The 12,706-nt window shown below is 40.9% G+C and overlaps 1 long non-coding RNA gene across 1 annotated transcript; it reads left to right on the plus strand.

Moving 5' to 3' along the window:
* Window positions 1-1,729: 1,729 nt before the first annotated feature.
* On the plus strand, window positions 1,730-7,505 carry LOC149972546 (uncharacterized). The gene is made up of 2 exons (XR_016491204.1): window positions 1,730-2,181; window positions 6,372-7,505. It is a non-coding gene; the product is annotated as an uncharacterized LOC149972546 (long non-coding RNA).
* The last annotated feature ends 5,201 nt before the right edge of the window (window positions 7,506-12,706 follow it).

Consider the following 12,706-nt stretch of genomic DNA (forward strand, 5'->3'; position numbering starts at 1 on the left):
ATGGCTAGATGATCCATTCTATGACCATCTTAAAACAATTCCATATGTTAGCTTAGTGGATATTGCGATCTAAGGGCTTCGACCTAGTTAGCCTGTTGTCTGCAAAGGTTGTTACATTAACTTTGCATTAAGTTTCTTGCTCCTGGGTAAGTACATTGTAAATACATGTATATTCCGTGTAACAACATTGCAATTACAAAGTTGGTTGTTAAAGAGTGTTACAATGTAAGTACTAAAGGGTTGATATAGGTAATGTTCTCCTGTCTCCTACTTTCTCCTGGTTAGCCTATTGTTTATGAAGGTTGTTATATTGTAACTGCATAGTAATTCTAAAAGTTATTCCCTATTGGGTTTCAATGTACTTTAAATTGCTTGCTCCTTGGTAAGTACATGATAATTACAAGTATATCCTATGTAGCCACAGATCTTGTACTTACATTCCTCTTGATTCGATATAGGCTTTGAGCCAGGTCATAACATAGAAATAAACTAATTGAAAATGACCAGTAGTTAATAACAGGATGTGCCTTGTTAGAATTGTTGTCACCAGGTCCTAGTCTATTTATCAACCCTGGTATTAAATGTGGATTCAATGGTAGTGGCACCTTGTAGTTACGTATAACAAGGTCATATTGTGGTTAGCGTTATTAACATAGTAATTCACAGATGACTTTCAAATGTTTAATTACAAAACATCAGTTACATAGTGGAACAAAATAGTGTGCAATAACATCAGTAGTTAGAAATGCAGAATAAAGTTCAGCAAGTGAATGTGTAATTATACATTTCTTGTTCCAATTGTGTAATAACTGATTCTGCACAATCCTACTATCATGTAATTACAAAGCAAAACCTATGTAACTACTATGTTGTTAACACATTTATTACTGTGTTAGTTACATAGTAATAGAGGCACCTCGATGTAAAGCGTTAACGACCTCCCAAATGAGTGAAACAGTGTTGTCTAATACTGGATGGTGTTTCATCCTCAGACTAAGCACATAGTAAGAATAAGCTCCGGGCTCGCTTTGCTCCAAGATCAAAGTGTCGCTCACAGAGAAACAGCAAAGAGAGTGTCAGATGTCCTCCTCTTCTCTCCCTCTCTCATTCAATTCACTCTACCTCTCTCCTTCTCTCTCCCTATATTTTTTAAAGTACTTTCATTCAAAATAATCATTATTCTTTGACTCTCCCTCTCCCTCCCTCCATTCTCTCTGTCTGTCTCTCTTTCTCTATAATGCCAGCACGTCAGAGCTCCTGGCACACCTTGCCCACCCACTGTACCCTCCCCAGCACGTCAGAGCTCCTGGCACACCCTGCCCACCCACTGTACCCTCCCCAGCTCTGTGCCACAGGCAGAGAGAAATTCGCTAACATGGCATTAATACAAAATTAATTAGGTGGAAAATCAATCTAGAAATGTAAATGATGAGAGGTCAGGTCCATGTCCTGCCAACCTACTAAATCTGTGTCATAATCCTGGCCTCCAGGGGGCAGAGAGACTGACAGACAGGCTGTGTCTATGTCATCCTCTGCTCAGAGGTTGCCTTTCCTGGATGTTTGATTGCACTGGGTGATTTATTTGAGCTCTCAAATCTCAGGGTGCCTGTGTGTTGACTGTGCATGCACAACACCAGAGAGAGACAGAGACAGTAAGAAAGAAAATACATTTACGTGGCAGGGCGAAATATAGAACTTGTCAAGGAGACAGAAGGTTACATTAAAGCTCACTCCCATTTTCTTCTCTCTCTCTGCCACCTCCTTCCCCCTCGCTCACTCACTCTCGCTGTACTTCTGTCCCTCTGCTTTGCAGTGATCTCCTATTCTCTCTCTTTACCTCCTCTCCTCATCTCTACTTCGATTTCTTCCCTCAATGGATGTTGCTGTTTCTGTCTTTATCTGCCTCTCTGCACACTCAAGCCGTTCCACTCCCTTCTATGATATGACCCTTCCCTCTACTCCCTCTCTCTTTGACCTATTCTTCCTTTCTCACAGTCTGGCTCTTCCTCACTCTTTCCTTTCTCATCTTTTCCTCCTCTCTCACTCTGTCCCCTTTTCTTCATAGGGTGTCCGCATACATCGGTTGGCTCCTAGCAGAACTCGACTAGGCGAAGCAAACGTCTGTGCTCGCAATACTTTGTAGTAGCACCTTTGGAGGTGAATACAGCTGTGTCTTTCTGGGTAAGTCTCTAAGAGCTTTCCACACCTGGATTGTGCAACACTTGCCCATTATTCTTTTCAAAATTCTTAAAACTCTGTCAAATTAGTTGTTGATCAATGCTAGACAACCATTTTTAGGTCTTGCCATAGATTTTGAAGTAGATTTCAGTCAAAACGGTAGCTCTGTCACTCAGGAAATTCACTGTCTTCTTGGTAAGCAACTCCAGTCTAGTGTGAAAACCTCCCCAGACCTTAACAATTACAAGCATACCCATAACAATACAGCCACTACTATGCTTGAAAATATGGTTGGAGTGGTACTCAGTAATGTGTTGATTTGTCTTCAGGACAAAAATAACATTGTTTTGCAAATTTTTTTGCAGTGTTACTTTAGTGCCTTGTTGCAAACAGGATGCATATTTTAGAATATTTTTATCCTGTACAGGCTTCCTTCTTTTCACTCTGTCAATTAGGTTAGTATTGTGGAGTAACTACAATGTTGATGATTTATACTCAGTTGTCTCCTATCACAGCCATTCAACTTTCTTAATGTTTTAATGTCACCATTGGCCTCATGGTAAAATCCCTGAGTGGTTTCCTTCCTCTCTGTCAACTGAGTTATGAAGAACGCCTGTATCTTTGTAGTGACTGGGTGTATTGATACACCATCCAAAGTGTAAGTAATATCTTCACCATGCTCAAAGGGATATTCAATGTTAGTTTTTTTTTACCCATCTACCAATTGGTGCCCTTCTTTGCAAGGCATTTAAAAACCTCCCTGGTCTTTGTGGTTGAATCTGTGTTGTGAAATTCACTGCTCAACTGAGGGATTTTTTAAAACACTATTATTGCACACTTATTATGTGACTTGTTAAATAAATGTTTACTCCTGAACGTATTTAGGCTTGCCATAACAAAGGGGTTGAATACTTATTGACTGAAGACATATCAGCTTTTCATTTTTAATTTCTTTGTAGAAATGTCGAAAAACATAATTCCACTTTGACATTATGGGGTATTTTGTATACGCCAATGACAAAAAAATCTAAATTGAATCTATTTTAAATTCAGACTGTAACACAACAAAATTAGGAAAAAGTAAAGGGGTGTGAATACTTTCTGAAGGCACTGTATGGACAAACTGTATAGACTGGGAAGTATACAGTAAACTCTACCCTCTTGACTTCCCCCTGCTCCTCCTGCTCAGTCTCTGTCCTCCACTCCCTCCTCGGCCCCCGCTCTCTTTCAGCAGCTCCCTCCTCTATCTGATCCCATTCATCACAGTACATTTCTGTGACCGTGCCTCGCTGCCCAGTGGCAGGGCTCTTACTAGAGGCTGAAGCACACAGCCTTGAAGAGAGGGAGAGAGGGAGGAGGAGAGAGAGACAGAGAGAAGAAGAGAGAGAGGCAGAAGGAGAAAGAGAGGGATGATGAGATGGAGAAAGGGAGAAAGAGAAGGAGAGAAATGGAGAGAGAGAGCATTCGCCCCTGTGCGGTCTGAGAATGTGATGGGGAGGGGGGGTTGACCTTGGTAACAGAGCCCTGGAAGAATGGGAAGGGTGGGGGGAGTAGTTGGGGGTGGAAGAGTCTGCTGATGCATTACGACCATGACAACAACTACAATAGGGAAACAACAAGGCGGATATAATTTAAGCTTACAGTATACGCTTAGCAGGGGCATCATGCACCATTATATTAGAGGGGGCAAGAAGTACGTGAGGATGGACTGGGCCACTCTGGGAGTTGAAGAATTTAGCATTTTTCAAACACCTGAATCAGCTTTTTTTCTGCAATCTAGAGCCATAATCATTAAGCCTAATTCTATGTAAAAAAATATATATAATAAACATGTTTTCTGCATAGATCATCTAAGCATACCTCTTTACCTGTTCAATTGTCATTTTAATAAATTATGCACATTGATTATTTTAAGAACTTTTAAGCCTTTTATGTAAAACTGTCTCACTGGTATATAGTGTCATAGTTTTGTCAATTGAAGAGTTTACTTTAAAAGAGTTACAACATCCATATACATTTACAGCAAGGATGCTGTAATATATCTTTACAGTAAGGAAAATAGTACTGTAAAATATATTACAGCATCTATGCTGTAAAGCAAAATAACAGTATTAAGCTGGCAACTCTGGTGCCAGTATAATGTTGTAAATGTACAGGGAAAAGCTTTTACAGCTCTGTCTATGAATTTCACAGGGGAAAATGTCTCTGAATTCATAGACAGTGAACTTGAATTCACAATCTATGAATTGGTGGCTAGTATTACAGAGAAACAACAAAACATTTTAGCTGTATTTACTCATCAAGAAAGAATCAATAGGCTACATAAATTACTATGCAGTGAAAAAGTATTTGCCCCCTTTCAAATTTTCTCAAATTTGGCATATTTTTGATACTGAATGTTATCAAATCTTTAACCAAAACCTAATATTAGGTAAAGAGACCCTGAGTGAACAAATAACACAACAATTACACACTAATAAAATGTATTTTTAAATAAAAAAGTTATGCAACATCCAAAGTTATGTAACACCCAATGCCCCTTTTTGGAAAAGTAAAAAAAAGTAATTACACTCAATAACTGGTTGTGCCACCTTTAGCTACAATGACTCCAACCAAACTATTCCTGTAATTGTTGATCAGACTCTCACGTCGCGGTGGTGGAATTTTAGCCCACTCTTCCATGCAGAACTGCTTCAACTGAACAGCGTTTTTTTATATATATAAAAAATGGTTTTACCTTTATTTAACCAGGTAGGCTAGTTGAGAACAAGTTCTCATTTGCAACTGCGACCTGGCCAAGATAAAGCAAAGCAGTGTGACACAGACAACAACACAGAGTTACACATGGAGTAAACAATAAACAAGCCAATAACACAATAAACAAATCAATGATATAGTAGAAAAAATAAAGTCTATATACAGTGTGTGCAAAAGGCATGAGGAGGTAGTCAAATAGTTAAAATTTAGCGAATAGTTACAATTTAGCAGATTAACACTGTAGTGATAAATGAGCAGATGATGATGTGCAATTAGAGATACTGGTGTTCAAAAGAGCAGAAAAGTAAATAAAATAAAAACAGTATGGGGATGAGGTAGATAGATTGGGTGGGCTATTTACAGACGGACTATGTACAGCTGCAGCGATCGGTTAGCTGCTCAGATAGTTGATGTTTAAAGTTGGTGAGGGAAATAAAAGTTTCCAACTTCAGCGATTTTTGCAATCCGTTCCAGTCACTGGCAGCAGAGAACTGGAAGGAAAGGCGGCCAAATGAGGTGTTGGCTTTGGGGAGGATCAGTGAGATATACCTGCTGGAACGTGTGCTACGGGTGGGTGTTGTTATCATGACCAGTGAACTGAGATAAGGCGGAGCTTTACCTAGCATAGACTTATAGATGACCTGGAGCCAGTGGGCATGAACTAGCATGAACTGCTAGTTTCAAGTCCTGCCACAACATCTCAACATCTGGACTTTGCCTCAAATGTGTTGCTTTTTAGCCATTTTAATGTAGACTTGATTGTGGATTTTGGATCATTGTCTTGATGCATGACCCAGCTCAAATCAAATCAAATCAAATGTATTTATATAGCCCTTCTTACATCAGCTGATATATCAAAGTGCTGTACAGAAACCCAGCCTAAAACCCCAAACAGCAAGCAATGCAGGTGTAGAAGCACAAGCCCTGCCTATAGCTGTTTGCTTAGAAATTCTAGGGACAATTAGGAGGCCTGCGTCTTGTGACCGTAGCGTACGTGTAGGTATGTACGGCAGGACCAAATCGGAAAGATAGGTAGGAGCCCATGTAATGCTTTGTAGGTTAGCAGTAAAACCTTGAAATCAGCCCTTGCCTTAACAGGAAGCCAGTGTAGTGAGGCTAGCACTGGAGTAATATGATCACATTTTTTGGTTCTAGTCAAGATTCTAGCAGCTATGCTTCAGCTTCAGCTCACAAATGGATGGCCTGACATTCTCCTGTAGAATTCTCTGATACAGAGCAGAATTCATGGTTCCTTCTATTCAGGCAAGTCGTCCAGGTCCTGAGGCAGCAAAGCATCCCCAAACCATCACACTACCTCCACCATGCTTGACCGTTGGTATGAGGTTCTTACTGTGGAATGCAGTGATTGGTTTTCGCCAGGCGTAATGGGACCCATGGCATCCAAAAAGTTACACTTTTGACTCATCTGTCCACAGAACATTATTAAAAGATTCTTGATAAGAGTCTCCCTCCAGTCCGGAGCTGCCAGAGTCTCCCTCCAGTCCAGAGTCTCCCTCCAGTTCAGAGGCACTCTTCAGTCCAGAGGCACTCTTCAGTCCAGAGGCGCTATTCAGTCCAGAGGCGCTCTTCAGTCCAGAGGCCCATTTCAGTCCAGAGGCGCCACTCACTCCATGCTCGACCATCAATCCAGTGGCGTCCTCCAGTCCGGGGTCGGCGGTGAGGGTTCCCGCTCTACATGCATTACCGAAGTGGGCCGAGTCAGAAGTGGAGCGGGGTCCATGTCCCTCACCAGAACCGCCACCGCGGAGTAATGCCCACCCAGACCCTCCCCTATAGGTTCAGGTTTTGTGGAGTCCGCACCTTTGGGGGGGGGGGGGGCAGTGTCACGCGCTGACCGTAGATTGCTTTGTATGTTTCTATTTTTGTTTTGTCAGGATGTGATGTGGGTGGGCATTCTATGTTTGTATGTCTAGGTTTTTGTATTTCTATGTTTCGGCCGGGTATGGTTCTCAATCAGGGACAGCTGTCTATCATTGTCTCTGATTGGGAATCATACTTAGGTAGCCTGTTTTTCCACTTTTAGAGGTGGGTAGTTGTATTTTTGTTTAGTCTTTGTTTCACCTTGCAGGACTGTTTCCGGTTTTCCTTTTTTTATTTCAGTGTTCAGTTCCTTATAATAAAGATGAAAGATGAATTAAAGCCGTTACAGGGGGCAAGTGCCTTTGTGCCCCCTATGGGCATGACGCCACTGACACTTAGCCTGTAAAACATCCTGGGATGATCAGTGGGTGGTTTACAATTACTGTAGCTTCGGCATCAAGAGATTTGTTCTGATCTGTGCTGATAACATGCACAGAGAAAGTGATGTTGTGGAGCAAAAGCTATGAGTCTTTGGTGATTGTGTTACTGCTAGCCTATAATATACTGAACTCCACAGACCCCTCAATTGAGGGTGATTTGCACAATGATCTGGATTTCATTTTCAAGCCCAGGCCAGTTCACATTTATTGCAACCAACAAAAAAATACATATCAACTCTAGACAAATAATACCAGGGTTTACTGTTCTACTCAGATACAATTTGGTGTTAATAAAGTCAGATTATGTTCCATTGTCTGTTTTCTTCTATTGCGTTTATGAAGACTGGTGATACAAGAAGAAAATATAAATTCTGTAAAGGCTGTAAAGGCAGTGGACCACCTCTGCTCTATCAACCCTCTTAGATATTTGTTCTAACCCGTACAAAAAAAACTTGTGAAAAATGTAATGTGAAAAAAACATGTGGTTTTGGATACGTGTGAACACATCACATGAAACATGTCACATGAAAATCTCACTTCAAATGTGGAATTGCAAGATCACGTGGAATCACGTGGAAGTTTTTCTCATTCAGTTTCACTTAGCTAGTAAATGCAGCTCGCTAGTTTAACTATGATAACATTGGAACTCTTCCAAGTCAAGGTAAGCTTTTGGTTTGACTAATGTATTGCCACCGGGGCCCACCGGTGTAAGTGCTAAACTGCTTACTGACTAACGTTAATGCATGATTGTAGCGGGTTTACTAATATGTTAGTTCTGTTAGCTATGTTGACTATGACGTTACTTTAGCTAATACGGTGACAACGATGTAGGTTGTGTGTAGCGGTTATGATATGGTTTGGCTTAGATTATTTTTTTCACCTGGTTACACACCTGGTTACACAAGTGAGAGGAGAAGAGCGCATACAGTACATGTGAGAAAGAATACAACGTGGCTGCTATGAAAGTGAACTGTGTTTACGCATGATCAGGCAGAAACAGAACGAAACGAGAAAAACATGCATTACCTGAATTTGTCCAATAGAAACAGTTTGCAACTGTTGGACTAATGATTACACCCTAGATCAGTAGATGCTGTATGACCATGGGTCACTGTCTGTCACTTCAAATTTCTCCCTCTGTGTGCACCTACAGAGCCAGTCAAAAGTTTGGACACACCTCATTCCAGGGTTTTTCTTTATTTTGACTATTTTCAACATTGTAGAATATTAGGGAAGACATCAAAACTATGAAAAAACACATATGGAATCATGTAGTAACCAAAAAAGTGGTAAACAAATCAGAATATATTTTAGATTTTAGATTCTTGGCATTCTCTCAACCAGCTTCACCTGGAATGCTTTTCCAACAGTCTTGAAGGAGTTCCCACATCAGCTTGTCACCAAAAGCACTCACAAACTTCTAGAGATGCACAATCGAGAGCATCCTGTCGGGCTGTATCAGCGCCTGGTACGGCAACTGCTCCGCCCACAACCGTAAGGCTCTCCAGAGGGTAGTGAGGTCTGCACAACGCATCACCGGGGGCAAACTACCTGCCCTCCAGGACACCTACACCACTCGATGTCATAGGAAGGCCATAAAGATCATCAAGGACAACAACCACCCGAGCCACTGCCTGTTCACCCCGCTATCATCCAGAAGGCGAGGTCAGTACAGGTGCATCAAAGCTGGGACCGAGAGACTGAAAAACAGCTTCTATCTCAAGGCCATCAGACTGTTAAACAGCCACCACTAACATTGAGTGGCTGCTGCCAACACACTGACTCAACTCCAGCCACTTTAATAATGGGAATTGATGGGAAATAATGTAAAATATATCACTAGCCACTTTAAACAATGCTACCTAATATAATGTTTACATACCCTACATTATTCATCTCATATGTATACGTATATACTGTACTCTATATCATCTACTGCATCTTTATGTAATACATGTATCACTAGCCACTTTAACTATGCAACTTTGTTTACATACTCATCTCATATGTATATACAATACCATCTACTGTATCTTGCCTATGCCGCTCTGTACCATCACTCATTCATATATCTTTATGTACATATTCTTTATCCACTTGTGTCTGTCTATAAGGTAGTAGTTTTGGAATTGTTAGCTAGATTACTTGTTGGTTATTACTGCATTGTCGGAACTAGAAGTACAAGCACTTCGCTACACTCGCATTAACATCTGCTAACCATGTGTATGTGACAAATAACATTTGATTTGATTTGATTTGACATGCTCAGAACTTGCTGGGTTGAGATCGAGTGATAGTAGAGGCCGGGGTCATCTGATGCAGCACTCCATCACTCTCCTTCTTGGTCAAATAGCCCTTACACAGCCTGGAGGTGTGTTGCTTCATTGTCCTGTTGAAAAACAAATGATAGTGGGACTAAGTGCAAACCAGATGGGGTGACGTATCACTGCATAATGCTGTGGTAGCCATGCTGGTTGGGTGCCATGAATTTTAAATACATAACTGACATGTGTCACCAGCAATACACCCCCACACCATCACACCTCCTCCTCCATGCTTCACGGTGGGAACCACACATGCAGAGATCATCCGTTCACCTACTCTGCGTCTCACAAAGATACAGTGGTTTGAACCAAACATCTCAAATTTGGACTCATCAGACCAAAGGACAGATTTCCATCGGTCTAATGTCCATTGCTCGTGTTTCTTGGCACAAGAAAGTCTCTTATTCTTATTGGTGTACTTAAGTAGTGGTTTCTTTGCAGCAATTTGACCATGAAGGCCTGATTCACGCAGTCTCCTCTGAACAGTTAATGATGAGATGTGTCTGTTACTTGAACTCTGTGAAGTATTTATTTGGGCTGCAATCGGAGGTGCAGCAGGGGTAACTCTGGGTCTTCCTTTCCTGTGGCAGTCAAATGAGAGCCAGTTTCATCAAATCAAAGTTTATTTGTCACGTACACCGAATACAACAGTGAAATGCTTACTTACAGGCTCTAACCAATAGTGCCAAAAAGGTATTCGGTGACCAATAGGTAAGTAAAGAATTAAAAACAACAGTAAAAAGACAGTGAAAAACAGTAGCGAGACTATATACAGTAGCAATACTATAAAAGTAGCGAGGCTACATACAGACATTGGTGAGTCAGGCTGATTGAGGTAGCATGTACATGTAGATATGGTTAAAGTGACTATGCATGTATGATGAACAGAGAGTAGCAGTAGCGTAAAATAGGGGTTGGCAGGACACAATGCAGTTACCCCGGTTAGCCAATGTGCGGGAGCACCGGTTGGTCGGGCCAATTGAGGTAGTATGTACATATGTACATGAATGTATAGTTGAAGTGACTATGCATATATGATGCACAGAGAGTAGCAGTAGCGTAAAAGAGGGTTGGGGGGGCACACAATGCAAATAGTCTGGGTAGCCATTTGATTACCTGTTCAGGAGTCTTATGGCTTCGGGGTAAAAACTGTTGAGAAGCATTTTTGTCCTAGACTTGGCACTCCGGTACCGCTTGCCATGCGGTAGTGGAGAGAACAGTCTATACCTGGGGTGGCGGGGGCCTTCCTCTGACACCGACTGTTGTAGAGGTCCTGGATGGCAGGCAGCTTAGCCCCATTGATGTACTGGGCCGTACGCACTACCCTCTGTAGTGCCTTGCGGTCAGAGGCCGAGCAATTGCCATTGCTGTACCAGGCAGTGACGCAACCGATGTTGCAGCTGTAGAACCTTTTTGAGAATCCCAGGACCCATGCCAAATATTTTCAGTTTCCTGAGGGGGAATAGGTTTTGTCATGCTCTCTTCACGACTGTCTTGGTGTGTTTGGACCATTCTAGTTTGTTGGTGATGAGGACACCAAGGATCTTGAAGCTCTTAACCCTTCTCCACTACAGCCCCGTCAATGAGAATGTGGGCGTGCTCGGCCCTCCTTTTCCTGTGGTCCACAATCATCTCCTTAGTCTTGGTTGCATTGAGGGATAGGTTGTTATTCTGGCACTACCCGGCCAGGTCTCTGACCTCCTCCCTATAGGCTGTCTCGTCGTTGTCGGTGATCAGGCCTACCACTGTTGTGTTGTCTGCAAACTTAATCATAGTGCTTGATGGTTTTTGCAACTGCATTCAAAGTAACTTTCAAAGTTCTTAAAATGTCCCGGATTGACTGACCTTCATGTCTTAAAGTAATGATGGACTGTCATTGCTCTTTGCTTATTTGAGCTGTTCTTGCCATAATATGGACTTGGTCTTTTACCAAATACTTATCTTCTGTATATCAATTCTACCTTGTCACAACACAACTGATTGGCTCCAAAACATTATGAAGGAAAGAAATGCCACAAATTTACTTTTAACAAGGCGCACCTGTTAATTTAAATGCATTCCAGGTGACTACCTCAAGAAGTTGGTTGAGAGAATGCCAAGAGAGTGCAAAGCTGTCATCATGCAAGGGTGGCTACTTTGAAGAATCTCAAATATAACATTTATTTTGATTTGTTTAACACTTTTTTGGTTACTACATGTTTCCATAGGTGTTATTTAAAAGTTTTGATGTCTTCACTATTATTCTACAATGTAGAAAACAGTAAGAATAAAGAAAAACTTAAATGAGTAGGTGTGTCCAAACTTTTGACTGGTACTGTAAGTTGTAAACTTTCATTCATAGGCTAGGTTATAGAAATCTCAAGTTGGGTTTAGGAAGAATGTGAGTATCATGTAGTAGCCTAAATCTATTGTTGTTACATAGAACTGGGTAAATAGAATATGAATAACAATAATCTAATATGCTGTAATAGAAATAAGGCCATGCTCAGGATTTTTTCCCCCTCATCTTAAACTGCACCAACCTACACTGCTGTACACAGATGCTAATTCTCTACTTCACTTACTCTCACTTTTTCCTAACATTGTAGTGTTGTAATATTTGTCATATGGGCTATATACTGTGTACAATATCTCACATGCGAGCTGTGGTAAGAATGCAATTAGCCTACTAAAATGTTTATCTGATTCCATAAGTTGATTTAGCCATATGCAAGATACTATAGCTGAGTTACAGCAAGTGGCTATCAAGAAAGGTCTGAGAATTGTCTATATCAAAGGCAGATATTTAATTACATTGTAAAAAAAGAAAGAAAAGGAACCATACACTATACAACACATTCCACATTAACAAGCATTACAAGCCATTAGGCATGATCAGAAAGGGAGAGAAAAACAAAGAATGCATGTGCGATGGCACATACAGTGGGGAGAACAAGTATTTGATACAGTACCGATTTTGCAGGTTTTCCCTACTTACAAAGCATGTAGAGGTCTGTCATTTGTATCATAGGTACACTTCAATTGTGAGAGACGGAATCTAAAACAAAAATCTAGAAAATCAAATTGTATGATTTTTAAGTAATTCATTTGCATTTTATTGCATGAGATAAGTATTTGATACATCAGAAAAGCAGAACTTAATATTTGGTTCAAAAACCTTTGTTTACAATTACAGAGATCATACGT

Source organism: Oncorhynchus mykiss, chromosome 23 (genome assembly GCF_057628025.1).
Source record: "Oncorhynchus mykiss isolate SJ-2025 chromosome 23, ASM5762802v1, whole genome shotgun sequence".
NCBI lineage: Eukaryota > Metazoa > Chordata > Actinopteri > Salmoniformes > Salmonidae > Oncorhynchus > Oncorhynchus mykiss.